Below are 16,204 nucleotides of genomic sequence, written 5' to 3'. Positions count from 1 at the left end.
AAAACTGTACTGAATCTGACCTGAAATTGTAATGGATGTTTGGACATGTAAAGGTTTATTTATTTTTAATTATTTTCTTATGTGAAATACTCAAAGCAGGAGAGACCACAAAATGCTGTGTGAAAAAAATGGGAAGAAAAATATTGTCCTTTTTTACCCTGTATGTCATTTCTTTTGAATTATCACTTAGATGTAAGTTGCAAGTACACTTTCTCTTCTGGCAAAAAGTGTAGAACACCATATTGAAAGTTAATTTTCCTCATATTACTGATGATGAAGGAAGAGAAAAATATGAAAGTTGTTCCTTCAAAAGAACCTTCAAGGTCTCCCTTGGCCTGTTGACTGGATGAGAGGAGCATTTCTGAATGTATGAATGAGAAAGCAGATAAGGTTTTGTAGTCCCTAGATGTTCACCAGTTCCATTTGATTTTCTTGTCAGTGTGATCACTGTCCATATTTTGCCAGCTTTGGGCAATCCTTAGTTCTTTACTGTAGCTACTAGAACAAAGACAAATTCTCTTGCTTGCTGTTCTGTCTCTGACTTAGGAAACAGTTCCTCTAATTTTATCATTGCCATAGTTCTCTTCCTTGGGTTTGCCTTCAGCTAAGGTTCTTTGCTCCTGAAACGTCAGTAGTGGATTATTACCTGAAGCTGAAACCATGTACACATCTGCTAAATTGCAGTTCTTACAACTATTCACTTCAGATTAGCTAGGGTTTGTGCAACAAACAGTAAATTATTAGCTTTCTTGCCCCCTTGTTTGCTTTTATCTTTGCTGAACTGTCTGGCACAATGTTTTCTTCATAAAAGTCCATTTGGTGGCAAGATTGACTGTTGAGAACGGGTACCGGTATAAAGTCTGTTTTAAAATTTAGAATCAGTGGTGCACCAGGTAGCACACTTCCCTTGGTGCATGGAAAATCAGAAGCTGTTTGAGTTCCAGGCCCATATGAGGTGTTTAGATTAATGTTCAGTCACAGACCACTGTCGTGTAACATTAGGGAGTGCTGCACCCCTAATGTGCTGTCTTTTGGAGGACATGTTAAACTAAGGTCCCAGATGCATGACTTAGTATTATCAGGTATATATAAAAGATCCAGTGGCATTCTTCAAAAAGAAGAGGGACCTTTTTAATTAGTATTTCTCAAAAATCCTTACCATGATGTTTATATAAAAATTGCAAACAAGCATGAGCAGTAATATGCATTATTTTTTCCTTCTTATGCAGTTATATTTGTAACTCCTTTCCCTTCTCTGTGTAACCAAATAATATTATATCATACGCTATTCTTTTTCATCTTTCCCACTCTTATTATAATCCCAGATGTTATTATATAATAACATTCCACATATTTCTAACCCCCATTTCATAAAGTTCATACTAGAGTATCAGCATTGTGTTGAGTAAAACATCTCTTTCCTTCATACAGTCCATAAAAGTCATATTTTTAGTAATCCTGCTAAACTACACCCCCCGCTTTCTCCTCTTTCTTTAAAATTACAGTTGAAAATGCTATTCATTTTCTCTTAACACAACCTTACAAAGTCTTGCATCCTAAATGTCTTGATATGGCAACCACCTCTCCAAGGGATAAAGAAGAAAGTGGTGATTTTTGGAGGATCCTCTGTGGCACTGCAGGTTGCACAAGATGCCAGGTTTATGAGGAAAGCTTTATGTTATTGTTTAAATAAAAGATGTTATTTTCTGAGTTGCTTTTGATTGTATGAATAATGTCTTCTGTGTAGATGCTAGGGCCATTGTCTCCAGAGTTGTTTGCTATTTTTTTTCTTGCTTAGTAGGAGCTGATTAGAGGTTCTTAGATCTGACTTTCGTTTGTACCAGGTTAGCGTTAGGGTGAGATGTGGGCATAACTGGGTTTGTAGAAGCTTGAGGGAGAGTGTGAACTGTATGTGTTTTACTTTGTTGTCATATGTAATTGAGTCAAGGTCATTTAATGTTTTGCAATAGAAGGAAATAGATAATTGCTTTGCAGTGCTGATACCGCTTCTGTGGCTGAAGCTTGTGCCACACTCTTGAGAAGATTTGTTTAAGTACTTAACCAAAAGTTTCAGGTGAATTAAGGTCAGAAATCTTGACATTCCTCTAGACAGAGAGGCTCTACGCAGGTGCTCAAACAGTGGAATGAGGGAGGGTAGACTAATGTGGAGTTTCTAGGATTTTTCAGGCCCTCGAGTTACTTCCCATATCCTCTGCTCCTTTTAAAAGACAAAAGAGGGAACACTTGTCTGACTACTTTTAACTGACTCTTCCCAGCAGTATTAACTGGCAGTTCATCATCTTCCCCGGCTACAGTATGGATAGTTTTCCCAGTCCTAATGTTCCTTCCTCCAACACATCTAAAAAGGAAAAAAAAAACTGTCAAAGCACGAGCCTTTGGCTTACGTACAGGCTTGGCCTGTGCCACAGCCGATGGTAGGTGTCTCTGCATTTGCCATTGCTGGTTCCTCAGACCACTTACTGGTTTCTTGGAATGCCGTTGCTGTAACCTTGATGACCATTATGATTTGGGGGTCAGATCCATGCTCTTTAGCTCTTCCGGTGTCTGATATGGATATGGGAAAACCATCCATTTTAGGTACTGATGGCACCCTGGGAGGATCTGTTTGGGGAGGGGACAGGGAAACAGACTTCTTGCTCCGGGATGTTATGCTTTCCCCTTGTCAGTCTTCAGCCACAGATGTCCCTAGGAAAAGAAACAGAAAATTAATTATTGTGTCAGTGAGGATGTTGATGTTATGTTGTCCTATCTCGCCTTCATTCTTACAATGATGGGTTTGGAGCCGATCCTCGGCTCTGACTTGGCCGAATACTTAGCTGAAAGTCTCAAACCTGGCTCGTGGCAAGAAGGTATCCCACAATGCAGCACTGCAATTCCCCAGATCTCGTTTGCCGCTTTATAAGGTTGGATGTACTCATCTTGGCCGTGGCTAATTTCTGAAATATTTTGTATATTACCTTTGTCTAAACTTGTTATATTTGCATATGTTTAGCTTTTAGTCATATTAATTTAACTTGTTGTGTCTCTTTGCTGCTCTTTGTTAAATAGTGATAGTTTTTTCCCCTTTAGCACAGCTTTTGCCGTCGCTTTCTAGGCTCCTTTGGTATCCCATGTAGTGGTTGTTGTTCGTTTGTTAGTCTCCTTGTAGCTCGTTTAATTTGGAGAGCTATTCACCCGTTTAAGTTAGCGGGCTTGTACTATTTTATTGTTTTGTCTGGAAAATAGAACGGTTTGAGTTAGAGGTTCTGTTTTTCTTCTTCTGGTTGTCGTTCCTTATGTTGTCCTGTACTAACCTTTGGTGTAGCTTTAGCATATTAGTCTTAGCTAAAAGAACTTTGTTGTTGTTGTTTTTGCTGTCGCCTGTAGGGTCTTTACTTGAAAATGTCCAAAGACCAAAAGAGAGAGAACATAAGCCTTCAGGCTTTAAGAAATGTCAAAAGTGCTCGCAAAAAATGTCCATCACAAATGGACATGTTGTTTGTGTTTATTGCCTTAGTGACATTCATCTCCAAGAAGACTGCAGCTTTTGTCATTCATTTAGTGCTAGAGTTCTTCAGGAAAGGAGAAACAAGTTGATTCTAAAAGGTCTCTTAAAGCCTTCTTTTGAGGAAGCCATTCATGGTTCTTCTTTCTCTTCTTCATCTCCTTCCTCAAAAAAGGATAAGTCTCAGAAAAGACAATCTTCCACAACATCGGCTCAGTCGGAGCTGCCAGTCAGACTTCCTAAATTTTCAAAGGCCACTGTTTCCTCGACTCCACAGTCCATGGAGCCGTCGGAAGTCTTTTTGGTTGACAGGCCTGGTACTTCGGCTCCTAAGCCTTCTGAGCCGCAAGATACCCACACTCAGAGCCGGACCATTGATATTTCGCCGGTTTCTCTGACGTCGAGCTCACCAATCCTTCATAGGTCTCGCTCTCCTTCCCTATCTTCCAGGTCTACCAGACGTTTATCTGATGATGACGTGGAACTGGTGGTGTGTAGACTCCTGAAGTCACCAGTGCTGACTGAATTATTCTCGGCTCCCACCCATTTGGTCTCGGAGCCTACTGCACCCACTGTTGTTCCTCCTCTGAGCCAAGCTGGTCCTTCGGGGCTGGAGTGCTTGGTACTGCCTACCGTGGACCCATCAGTTCTAGGACCCCCTTCAGTGTTCACGGAGTCGACATCTGCTATGACTCTTTCTGCCCCGTCCGAGGAGTCTGGGAGTCGGGGCTCCCTGGTTGGCCCCGGGGGGGGGGGGATTCTCGGCACTGATCTTCTTCGGTGCCAAGTCTCCCCCTCGGAGTGTCGGCCCGGTTTAGCTCAGCTCCCACATCTGCCTCAGATCTGATCTCATTGGCTTCGTTGCCTTCCTCTGTCTCTTTGGAGCCGGGTGAGTCTTTGGAGCTTGCGGGATCTGCCTTTGAGCTGATGAGGAGTGTGTTATCTACCCATTCAGCACCACAGAGGGATACCAGTACTCGTCTGCCTAAGGCGCAGGCTACTGCCTTGGCACCACCCATTCCACAGGACAGCAGGGATTCAACGCCTCAGGATCCTCCAGTGGGCGAACCCCCTCTCCTCCGTGTCCTCCCCAGAATATCCTTCTGAGGAGCCACGTCGGAAGAGAACCTGCAAGAAGAAGCATGTTGACTCCCCAGATGAGTCCATCACTTCAGACACGGACCTCGATGAGTCGGAAGAGTCCCCACGGTCGTCCTCTGATGAGATCTAATTTGCAGATATTCTAGGATATTCGAGCAAAGAGGTGGCTGGCAAGCCACCACCCCTTCTGATGAGGAGTCAGTGTACCTGAAGGCTTTTGGGTATCAACCTTCAGCCTCCTGGGTGTCTCTGCCTTTTGATGAGCTAATGGACCTGGTTAGTCGAAAGGCATGGGAGTCACCTGACACCATGGAACCAGTCCCTTGGAGAACAAACAAATATTTGTCAGCTCCTTCGGGCAAGGATTTTCTAACTAAGGGGGTACCCATAGATGCCATGGTGGTAGCAGCAGCCACCAAAAAGGAACTTGCAGAGACTTCCTCATCTGTTCATCCTCCGAATAAAGACTCTCGAATGATGGACAGATACGGGAAGCGTGTCTTTTCTTAAGCGACTTTCTCACTGTGATCACTGAACTATTTATCCCACTTTACAAGGCTACAAAGAGATCTGAAAGAGCTAGAAGATACTCTACAAGGTTCATTAGCTGCAGGGGTGAATGACTCCTCCCAGCTGTCCACCTTAAATTCCATTGTCAACTCCTCCATGAGGCTCATATCCTAAGCAGCAGATGGAGCGAGCAGGGCAGCGGGTTCTGGAGTTTCGCTTAGGAGACACTCCTGGATGCGCTTGTGCAATTTTGCAGAGCCCTTTAAGTCTACCTTTACTAACGTCCCTTTTGATGATTCCTCACTCTTTGGACCCAAAGTAAAAGACACTTTAACCCGGTGCGAGCAGGAAGGGAAACTTCTCTTTGCTGTTGGAGTACGTTTTTCTGTACCTTCAAGACCTTATCCCAAAGGCCAGAAGAGCAGAAAGATGTGGTTAAAAAGATCCCAGAGATTTTTCCAGGACGCACAGGGGGATACCTTCCCCAGGAGCAGAGGGGGAGGTAATAATGGTAGATGCCGCCCCAGAGGCAGAGGGGCCTCACAAAACCAGAGTGACCATGATTCCTTTTGTGGACACACTTAGCGCTCCTGAAAGGAGACCCGACTGCTCCACTCTGGAGGCAGTCGGGGGACATTTATCAGTGTACCCAGAAGCCTGGCAAAATATTACAAATGACAAATGGGTACTAAATATAATATCCAGAGGGTACTCCATCCCTTTTTCCAACCCTGTCACACAGACCAAAACAATCCCAGATGTTCCACCCAATCTAAGGGAACAAGCAGCTATAGAGATTCAAAAGTTGCTCCACAAAAGAGTCATCCAGGAAGTCCCCGCAGACCAAATAGGATTCGGAACTTACTCAAGATACTTTTTGGTGCCAAAAAGAACAGGGGACTGGAGGCCCATATTGCACCTAAGCAAGTTAAATGAATCTGTCAAGAAGTCAAAAGTTCTGAATGGTGACACTGCAGTCTATACTTCCCTTTTTAGGGAAAGATGATTGGATGTGCGCGATAGACCTTCAAGATGCTTACTACCACATAAAAATGGACAGGACATCAAGAAGGTACTTACGTTTCCAATGGAGCCAGCCATTACCAGTTCAGAGCTTTGCCCTTTTGTCTCACTACAGCCTCTAGAGTGTTCACCAAATGTATGGCAGTAGTCACGGCTCACCTGAGACATCTGGGATTCCGTGTGTTTTCCTGTCTAGACTGGCTCCTATCTGCCACCACCAAGCATATATTCCTACAAGCCAGGGAGCTAACTTTGGACATCTGCAATCAGTTGGGCATTACAGTAAATTTTCAAAAATCTGCCTTGTTGCCCTGTCAGCATATTACATTCATAGGCGCAGATCTAGACACTTCATCTATGGTAACACGTCTTCCAACATAAAGAGTTATAGCGCTCAGACAGCAAATACTTCACCTTCTTCCCAAGACCAAAGTGAAAGCAAAGATAATTCTAAGGATGCTAGGAACAATGGCCTCCACAATTACATTAGTTCCTCTTGCCAGAATGCACATGAGGATTCTTCAATGGCTATTGTTCTCCCAATGGTCACTTCAAGAGCTTTCAGTGTCTCACCTGATCAGAATAATGGAATATTGCAAGAACGACTTAAAATGGTGGGTATACTCCACTCATGTGACAATAGGCAGACCTTTTGTTCCACATCAACCAATAGCTACAGTGACCACAGACACTTCCCAGATGGGGGGGCATTAACTAGGAAGAACAGTCCAAGGTACATGGCAAGAACACAAAGCTCACTTGCATATACATGTTCTAGATATGAGAGCAGTGCTTCTTGCGTTGCAAGCACTTCAAGACTCTCTCCCTCTAGGGGGTATTGTGATAGTCATACAGTATGTCTGTGGTTTGGTACATAAACAAGCAGGGGGAACCAGATCTTACCCCATTTGTCGCGAAGCCCTAATAGTGTGGCAATGGGCAGTTTCTTCCCAGCGCTTTCTAATTGCAACACACATTACGGGAAAGTCCAACGTGATAGCGGCAAGCTGAGCAGAGCAACCCTAATGCCTTACGAGTGGTCTCTCAATCACAATGTAGTGGAAATGATTTTCCAAACATGGGGACAACCTTGCTGCGATCTCTTTGCCACACCCGTGAATACCAAGTGCAGCAACTTCTTTACCCTAATCCCCCTTCCAGGGGAGACACCGAGAGATGCTCTTGCTCACGATTGGCCCTCAGGACTTCTTTATGTCTTTCCTCCATTTCCTCTCATGCCCAGAGTAATTCAGAAAGCACAATGCTCAGGAAGCAGGTTAATTCTCATTGCTTCGTACTGGCCTCGCCAAGTCTGGTTCCCCTTCCTTTAACCTCATCTTCAGGAGACGCCGTGGATTCTGGACCCAGTGCCAGATCTGCTGACTCGTATGTCGGGGGAGCTTCATCTTTCTCTCCACACCCTAAAACTGACAGCTTGGCTGCTCCACTTCCCAATTTAGTCAGGCTTCACAATTTTACTCCTACAGTTAGACATATCTTAATGTTCTCGCATAAATCTTCTACTAGAAAGCTGTATTCTAGTAAATGGAAGAGGTTTTCCCTTTGGGCTCAAGACAGGAACATCGATCCTTTTTCTGCATCTATTCATTCTATTTTGGAATTTTTGGTGGAACTGTTTCAACAAGGCTCAGCTGCAGCAACCATCAGAGTTCAACTCGCTGCAATTTCAAATTTTCACATTGGTGATTCTACTTCCAACATTGTCACATAGGTTGTGTAGAGCCTTCTTAAAAGGTGCCTCCTTATTAAGACCTCCCTTTAAGAAACCCCTTTCTCCATGGGATCTAAATTTTGTTTGGTCTCATCTCACGTTACCACCTTTTGAGCCCTCTTCATCTTCAGAGCTCAAGTTCCTTTCCTAGAAGATCTTGTTTCTAGTGGCTATAACTTCTGCTAGAAGAGTATCAGAGTTGCAAGCTCTTTCTATTAAACCACCATATTTGATTTTTCATAAGGATAGGGTATCCTTACGTACAAACCCATCCTTTCTACCTAAAGTCTCCTCCAAACAACATAAACCAATCTATAGAACTGCCAGTGTTCTCTCCTAATCATAGCAACAAGGCAGAATGCAAATTACATCAACTGGACGTGCATAGACCACTCAGATTCTATTTGCATATGACGAAAGACTTCAGAAAAATCTGACCAATTATTTGCATCCTTCTCTGATGCAAAAAAAGGAACCTCAGTCTCAAAAATTACTCTTTCCAATTGTCTTTCAAATTATATTACATTTTTCTATAACTCATATCACAAAGATTTACCTTTCGAAGTGAAAGCTCATTCCACTAGAGCAATGGCTACGTCATCTGCCTTTCAAGCCAGAATTCCATTGGATAATATTTGTACAGCAGCTATTTGGTCTACTCCGCATACTTTTATCACTCATTACAAAGTGGATGGTTCCATGGTGCTTAAAGGTGTACTCCTGTGAGCCACCCAGGGAAAAGGTGCTAGGGACGCTGTCCCATCATTGTAAGAATGAAGGCGAGATAGGACAACATAACATACAGAAGTTATGTACTCACCATAACATTCCATGTTTGTTGTCCATCTCGACGTTCATTCTTATGAGCCCTCTTTCCTTCCCCCTGCAAAAGACTCCTTGTGTACTTGGTAGATATTTTTACTACTTTCAGGAGTTCTTTGTCTCAGCTTGTTTCTCCTTTCAGTACGTATAGTTTGGATCTGGATATATGTATATGTTTGTAGATTTGTATATAGTGTACATATCGTTCAATAGTAGTGGCAAACAAGATGTGGGGAATTGCACCACTTGATTGTGGGATACCCTCTTGCCACAAGCCAGGTTTGAGACCATTAACTAAGTATTCGGCCGAGTCGGAGCTGAGGATCGGCTCCGGAGCCATCATTGTAAGAATGAACAGCGAGATGGACAACAAACATGGACCATTATGGTGGGTACATAAGTTCTTTTTTCTTTTAATAAAAATTGTTTATTATCTTATCCAAGAGTTTGTTGCAGGCTTTTAACCCTAGGTATCAAGTGCTTCACACTGTTCCTTATTCCTCCATTTCTAGGGATGAGGATGTTCAGACAGTTCTGACTTAGAGACAGGGTAGTAGAGACAGGGTAGTGTCACTTGATGGGTCCATAGCCCAAGACTCTGATTCTTTAGACATTTGAGTCTGAATTTGAACATTTGGGGTCTTTTTCCTTCTCTGGAACTGTCTCCTTACTGAATTATGTATTTGCTTGGGGTTCATAGGTAGGTACTAGGCTATCGGACCAAGGGCCTACGTAAGTCTAGCCATCAAGGTTCCCTGGCTTGCGCCACCCAAGAAAGTTATTTGCCTGTGCTACTGTCGAGCAGAGACACAGTTTGGATGTTCACCTGAGTTGGGTAGATATTATGATTTATTACAAAAGAAGCCCCTTATACTTCACCCATTCCTCCTAATTTGCCAGTCTTGGAGGATACCTTTAATGCTGCCTGTAATGCTCCTAATTCTTAACTGTATATACATAGAAAGGCAAATAAATTGTACGAAGTCTCTCAAACTAAAAAATGTATCTTTTTCATCTCAAGCAAGCTGTGCCTCCTGCCAACAGACAGACAGATGCCTAAGGAGGCAGGAGGTGAATACTAAAAATACCAAAAAGAAAGCGTTTTTTTTCTCCATGCAGGGGTTAGTTGCCCACCTCTGAATGACTATGCCAGAATGTAAGTCACACCCCCTCTCCTCCTCCTATTGTCCCAGCATGTCATCCTTTTTTTCAAAAACTTAATTCTAAATACTCCATTGTTGCAACTGAAGGGTTACAGGTAGCAGTGCATATAAAAGCACCCTCCATCTGATGTTGTCCTTTTCATTCTCCCTCACTTATGGGTCTAGGATCCGATCCTTGGATCCGACTCAGCCGCATTCTACAAGATTTTGGTTCCAAGCCTCATGCTCCTCCCTCAACATATAATGCCCTAGTCCTTCCCCAGCTCCTCAGATCTCGTTTGTTGCCACAGCTGCAAGATGGAGGATCCAGCCTCTCTATAACAGTTTGTCATTTTGGAAAGCCTTGTAATAAGTTCTTCATGTTTGGTGACTTTATTTCTTGTTTATACTGAAAAGTGGTATTTTTTTTTTGCTCTTCCCTTATCTTTATACTTAGTTGTGAGTGCGTGTGTGTGCGCGCGCATGCATTTTCTTTTTTAGGGAAACTTTCTTAATAGTTTCAGTATACAGTTTTAAAAAGCTTTTCTTCATTGTAGTAATCTCTTGTTAGTTAAATTGTTCTTAATAATCTGGTGAAGTTATCTTGAAACTTGTTGGTTAAATATTGTTCTTCTTAGTGTAGATAATGTTGTTTGCAGTACTTCATGATTTTTTAAGTTTCTGTTCAAGACACTGGTTCTTCAACAAAATGTTGAACAAGCCTGACAAGCCGACTGGGTTCAAAAAGTGCACTTCTTGTGGGCATAAAATTCCCAACTCTAATGCCTACAAGAAGTGCGTATATTACCTAGGAACTGCCTGTGTGGACAATCCTTGCTGTATTTTGCAATACATTTAATCTGAGAGCTTTCTCAGATCAATGGAATACATTGATTTTGAAAGGCGTAATTCCTTTTGGGGCTCAAACCCCTCCAAACAATTGCAGGTTGTCTACGAGCTGAGAAAGAGGTACCATAAGTTCCCTACTACCTCCTCAGAGCCGCTAGCAAAGTCCAAGAAAGTTTTGGATCCCACTACCATGGATCCAGTAAACATAGGGCCTGTCTTGGATTCCATAACTACCTTGGTTCCGATCATCTATTCCCCTATTCTGCTTGCCTCTGTATCGGATCCTAGTTGCTCAGATCCTGTGACTAGAGACTGTTCACTGGATGTAGTGCTGAAGCCATTGTCCTCGATTCTGCCTTCCCAGGTATTGCAAGCTCCCACCAAATATTCCAGACTGCCTTGCTGTACCTCGTCTAGGTCCTCTAGGAGCTATTGAGAAGCAGATGTGGACAGGATGATGCAGTTTCCTTGGGGAGCAAATTCAGATGGGGGTCATTCCAGCTCAGTCCCCTACTGGATCCATGAGCTTTTCTGCCAGAAAATGAATATCTCCTTCACTGATCCGACCCTTGGCTTTGGAGCCCAAGGATCCTAGATCCCCAAGAGGTTCGACATCAGATCCGAGGAAGTGTCCTTCCTTGGATCTGATTGGTCTCCTGACCAGTCCTGTTCCATTATCTTCAGATCAGAGCTAGTCTGATCCAAGAGGTCTGCACCGGATCCGAGGGGCATGGTTCGGCTCCTATTTTTTCTAGATCCATCCCTTCCCCTGAATGCTTTGGCACCGGACAGTTCAAGTCCAATTCTATCAGGTCGGTACGGGTCATAGGCCAGCTGTGATTTCCCTCCCTCAGCTGCTTCAGCTGCTAGGGGGGAGGGAGAGGTTTCCCCGGGTCCATCTGCCTTTTGGATCATAGAAAGGGATTTCTCTACTCTTAGGGAACTGTCATACGTTCATAGGTAGGTACTAGGCTATCAGCCCTAGGGCCTATACAAGCCTAGCCAAAAAGGTACCCTGGCTTTCGCCACCCAAGAAAATTATTTTCGTATGTCCCTGTCGAGCAGAGCCACAGAGATGATCCCCAGGGTGAATTTCCCATCTAATCATCAGGATTCTTTTGAAGAGTTCTAATGAGATGCTTTGTTTGATACAGATAGGTAGTTTGTTCCAGAGTATGGGAAGTCTGTGGGACAGGAGTCTATCCCTCCAGCATGTTCTGTTTATTGTGGTGACAAGGTTCAGGTCCCTAGAGCGTGTAGCTCAGAGGGATTGGGATTTCTTCAAATGGCATGCCCAACAGCTTTGGTTCTGACATAGCTTTGTATGTTAGGCAGAGATTGCCTCTGAGTAGGTGATATGTGACGGTAGACTGTCTGCGTAGGGCATCTGTTTGAGGCCAGTAATCATCTTTGTGAGGTATTTCTGTGGCCTTTCCAGTTGTAGATGTCTTATGAGGTACATACCGAAAGGGCCGTTGTACTCTATAATGGGTCTAATGAGTGACGAGTAGAGGGGAACAATGACCTTTTTTTTCCTGGATGAGAAACCTTTTGTGATGAGGTGTGCCACGTAGAATGATTTCCTGACTACTGTGGCAATGTGATTATCAAAGGAGAGACTACTGTCCACCTGTGTTCCAAGATCTCTTATCACACTTTCAGTGTTAAGTAGACTACCACCTGTGTGGTAGCTCATGGGTACAAAGTTTTTACCAAAGGGGATGACAATGCACTTTTTGGCATTGAGCTTGTGGCCATGGCTTTGACACAAGGCATCTGTGTCAGTGAGGCCCTTTTGTAGGATGTCCACATCTTTAGGAGTTTCAATTATGGCCCTTAGTTTGCAGTCATCTATGAACTTCGTTAGCCAAAGACCTTCTGTGTTAGCCTGTACTTCAATAAATTAGATACCAAACAGGAGAGGACCCAGGACTGAACCCTGTGGTACTCCACTTGTCACTGGTCTGAAGTCGGATTTGGAGTCTGCTACTTTCACAATGTGGACTCTGTCAGTGAGCCAGTTGGCAACCCATCTTGTGACATAGGGATTTATACCTAGTTTACTGAGTTTATAATTCCAGAGTGGGGGATGGTGTCAAAAGCCTTGGTGATATCTAGATAGGCTGTGTGAACCACCTTACCCTTTACGGCTTTGATGACTGCTTCAAAGAAGTCATTCAGATTTAGGAGACATGATCTGCCTTTTACAAACCTGAACTAGGTGGGGTCCAGAGTTTGGAAATTACCAATGTCTTTGTTTACAAGTTCCATGATGATACGTTCCATGGCCTTGCAGACCAGACTCGTTAGGCTAATAGGGCAGTAGTTCCCAGGATCCTTGGTGGCTCCCCCTTTGTGGAGTGGGATAACTGTTGCTGTGCGCCATTCAGTGGGCACAAAGCCTGAGGTGAGGCTATGATTGAACATGGTGCTTAGGTGGTGTGCCAGTTCATTCTGTAGTTCATGTAGAACACAGCCTGGGATGTTGTCAGGTCCCATGGATGCTGTGTTCTTGGCTTTAGAGAGTGTTTTTTACCTGTGCAGCCGTGATTACAGGAACTTTGCATTCTTCCGGTATAGAGATGGGCCCTTTAGGGGGTGAAGGGAGGGTAAAGTTAGCACTGAACCTATCTGCCAGGATGTTGACAATATCAGTTGGTTCTGTATATTTAGTGCCATTGTGCTGTAACTCTGAGCAGATCTGAGTGTTGCCATTGAGATTCTTGACATAGCTATAGAATGTTTTGTGGTTGTCTTTAGAATCAGTGGTGACTTTGTTTTCATAACTAGCTTTCGAGGATTTTATGAGGGATCTCAGCTTCTTACTGAGGCTGACCAGGGAGTTCTTCCAGTCATGGGATTTTACTCTTTTTTGCAACAGTTTCTTTCTTCTGTTGTGGAAATTGTTTATGGCAGGGGACCACCAGATTGGCTTCCTTTTTTGGAGGATAGCATCTTGGTTCTGTTAGGGATAGCACGATTCATGCACTTGTATAAGTGCTTATAAAGTGCATTTGTGTAGGATTCAGCAGTCATACCTCTATTGTCCGTCTGCGTGGGTGTTCTGAAGTTTGCCACTTCTGTTTTAGGAAGCGTGAAGTTGGCTTTGGAGACATTTTTTACGATGGTTTCCCTAATGGGGGGTGGGGGCGGGATGTGGATGTCTAGGCTGATTAGCTTGTTGTCAGATCTGATCAATGAGGAATTGACCTCTGGTGTGGAACACCAGTCGCCCATGTTGGTAATGACCAGGTCTAGGGTATTGCTGCCCCTGGTGGGGGTATGGATAAGTTGATCCAAGATGTTGGAATTTATGAATTCCAGAAAACGTTGAGCAAAAGAGTTGGTACATGAGTAGTTTTCCCAGTTAATGGTGGGATAGTTGAAATCGCCCATTAGTAGGGTGTTGGGTTGTACCCTAATATTTTCTAGTGTATTGAGAAATGAGGAGTGGGATTCCTGGGGCATGGTGGGGGATCTGTAGCAAGTTACAATTTGGATTGTGGTCTTGCCCAGAGTTAGTTGCACTTGGATAATCTCGGATGCATTATGCTGAGCAACTAGCCTGGAGGTGTGGATATCCTTAATGAATATGGACACACCTCCACCATTAGTGTTTTGGTCCAGATTAGGTAGCCGAAAGGTGTGGTATGAATTATAGCCTGGTAATGCAGGGGTGCTCTCTGGAGCCTTGAACCAGGTCTTTGTCACTGCACAAGTGTCGATGTTCTCCATTTTAAGGAGTCCCTCGAGTGAATGCATTTTAAGGTTTAGACTTCTAGCATTGAGTAGCATTACCCTCAGATTTTGCTTGCTTGTACCTTTTATGGTGGGGAATTTGTCATTTGAACCTTGCCTAAAAAAGGCACTATAGGGGTGGCAAGAGCCTTAGCCAGTATCTGGAATCCCAAGGGCAACAGGTGCAAGCCAACTCTGGCAAAGCATCGTGGTCTGTCGATCATATCATCCCAGGCAGAGACAGATAGTGGGACCCCTTAGAATGACACCAGAAGCTTAGCCAATTGTTGACGTCAATCATTTTGTCCTTGTACTGTGGTATCATTCTGGGTGTTGGCAGGATGCTACTCAGGGCTAGGGTCATACGTGCCTGGGCTACAAGATCGGAGAGCTCCTCCATGTCTCTTTTCATGTAGTCTAGGGAGGTATGTCTCAGGTCATTCACACCAACATGGACAATGACAGAGTCATATCTGTACTTGTTGTGGAGTGACCTGAGTGCGTGCGTTATGTGGTGGATCCTAGCACCTGATAGGCAGCTGACAGTAACTTTCTCTTTGTTTAGCCTGGTGAGTGGAACATCAGTGTGCATGACTATAGAGTCACCTATGACTAGAGTGTTGGGTATGTTTTTATGCTTTATGGGCTGTGGTTGAGTGGCACACTGAGTTTTTGGGCTATGTGTCATTTGTGTTGTGTTGGGGGATGGAGGTTGCATGCATTTCTGCTTTGGAGGTCTCTGTTGCATGAGCAGATTTTTATTGAGAGCCTCCATGAATGTAGGTGTGTGTTTTGTGTTGCTATGTATGTGGTTTGGTGGTGTAGGTTTTGTGGGACTGTGTGATGAGTGTGGTGTGGTGCAAGCGTTTAACTCTTGACTGTCTAGTCCAGTCTTGGGTGAAGAGAGCTTTGCTTCCAGTTTGGCTATATAAGTGCATCTCTCACAGGTCGTAGTGTTCGGTGGTAGGAGGAGAGGGTTGTCTGTGTACATGAGGCAATTGCTGCATTGCCCCAAGATGCCCAGATTCATCAGGTAGACAGGAGAAAACACCAGGAGCTGACCCTTAGACAGGCCTGGATAGGTACTTATTTATTAAGTACTAAAAACTGTTTTCCTCTGGACAAGTGAGGAAAGTTGAGTGCTGTAGTAATTTGTAGCTTATTTAGTCCTTACAACTTCTGAACAAGTGCTGAGCTCAAAGAAACAGATTTGGTGCTAAAAATAAAAAAAACTGGCTAGTTCTACAGGAAAATTTGAATAGCAGACTATGGTGCCAGGAATAGTTTAACTCTAGCTAAGTGGTGATGCATGAAGTCTATTTATTTATTTATTTTTTATATAACAGTAGCAAAAGAGCAAACTGATTTAAACAAATTAACCAATAAAAAGCTAAAAACTGAGCCCCGTTCCAGCAATCTACGATCACACAAGTACTAACTGCACACTCCTGCCACTAGGGTGCAGGGGAATCTTCTCCAAAAAAGATGGTCTGGATTAGTACTCAAGTTATACTAACAAAGCTAGATTCAGCAGGTCTGAATTTAGTCTGTGTTACAGCAAACAAGGTGTACCAATTTTAGAAAAAAAAAACAGTTCAAATAAGAAGGCACAAGTAAGACTTTAACCAGAAACTCACAGCTCAGAAGGGTAGAATCTACCCTCTCCTCCCACAAGAGTGCAGACCACACCTTCTTAATGTAAAATAACTCGCCCTGAAGCCCAAGTGCTGAAACCAGAACTAATACACTCTTAGAATAACAGACAATTAAGCCTTCAATCAG

General features: G+C 43.6%; 1 protein-coding gene across 2 annotated transcripts in view; it reads left to right on the top strand.

Moving 5' to 3' along the window:
- Positions 1-16,204, top strand: part of ATP9B (ATPase phospholipid transporting 9B (putative)) — a 4,837,291-nt gene that overhangs the window by 1,054,445 nt on the left and 3,766,642 nt on the right. The gene's annotated exons all lie outside the window — the stretch shown is intronic.

Source organism: Protopterus annectens, chromosome 3.part1 (assembly GCF_019279795.1).
Source record: "Protopterus annectens isolate FY-2018-M chromosome 3.part1, PAN1.0, whole genome shotgun sequence".
Lineage (NCBI taxonomy): Eukaryota > Metazoa > Chordata > Ceratodontiformes > Protopteridae > Protopterus > Protopterus annectens.
Note: the sequence above shows the minus strand (reverse complement) of the source record. Positions and strands in the feature narration are given on the sequence as shown.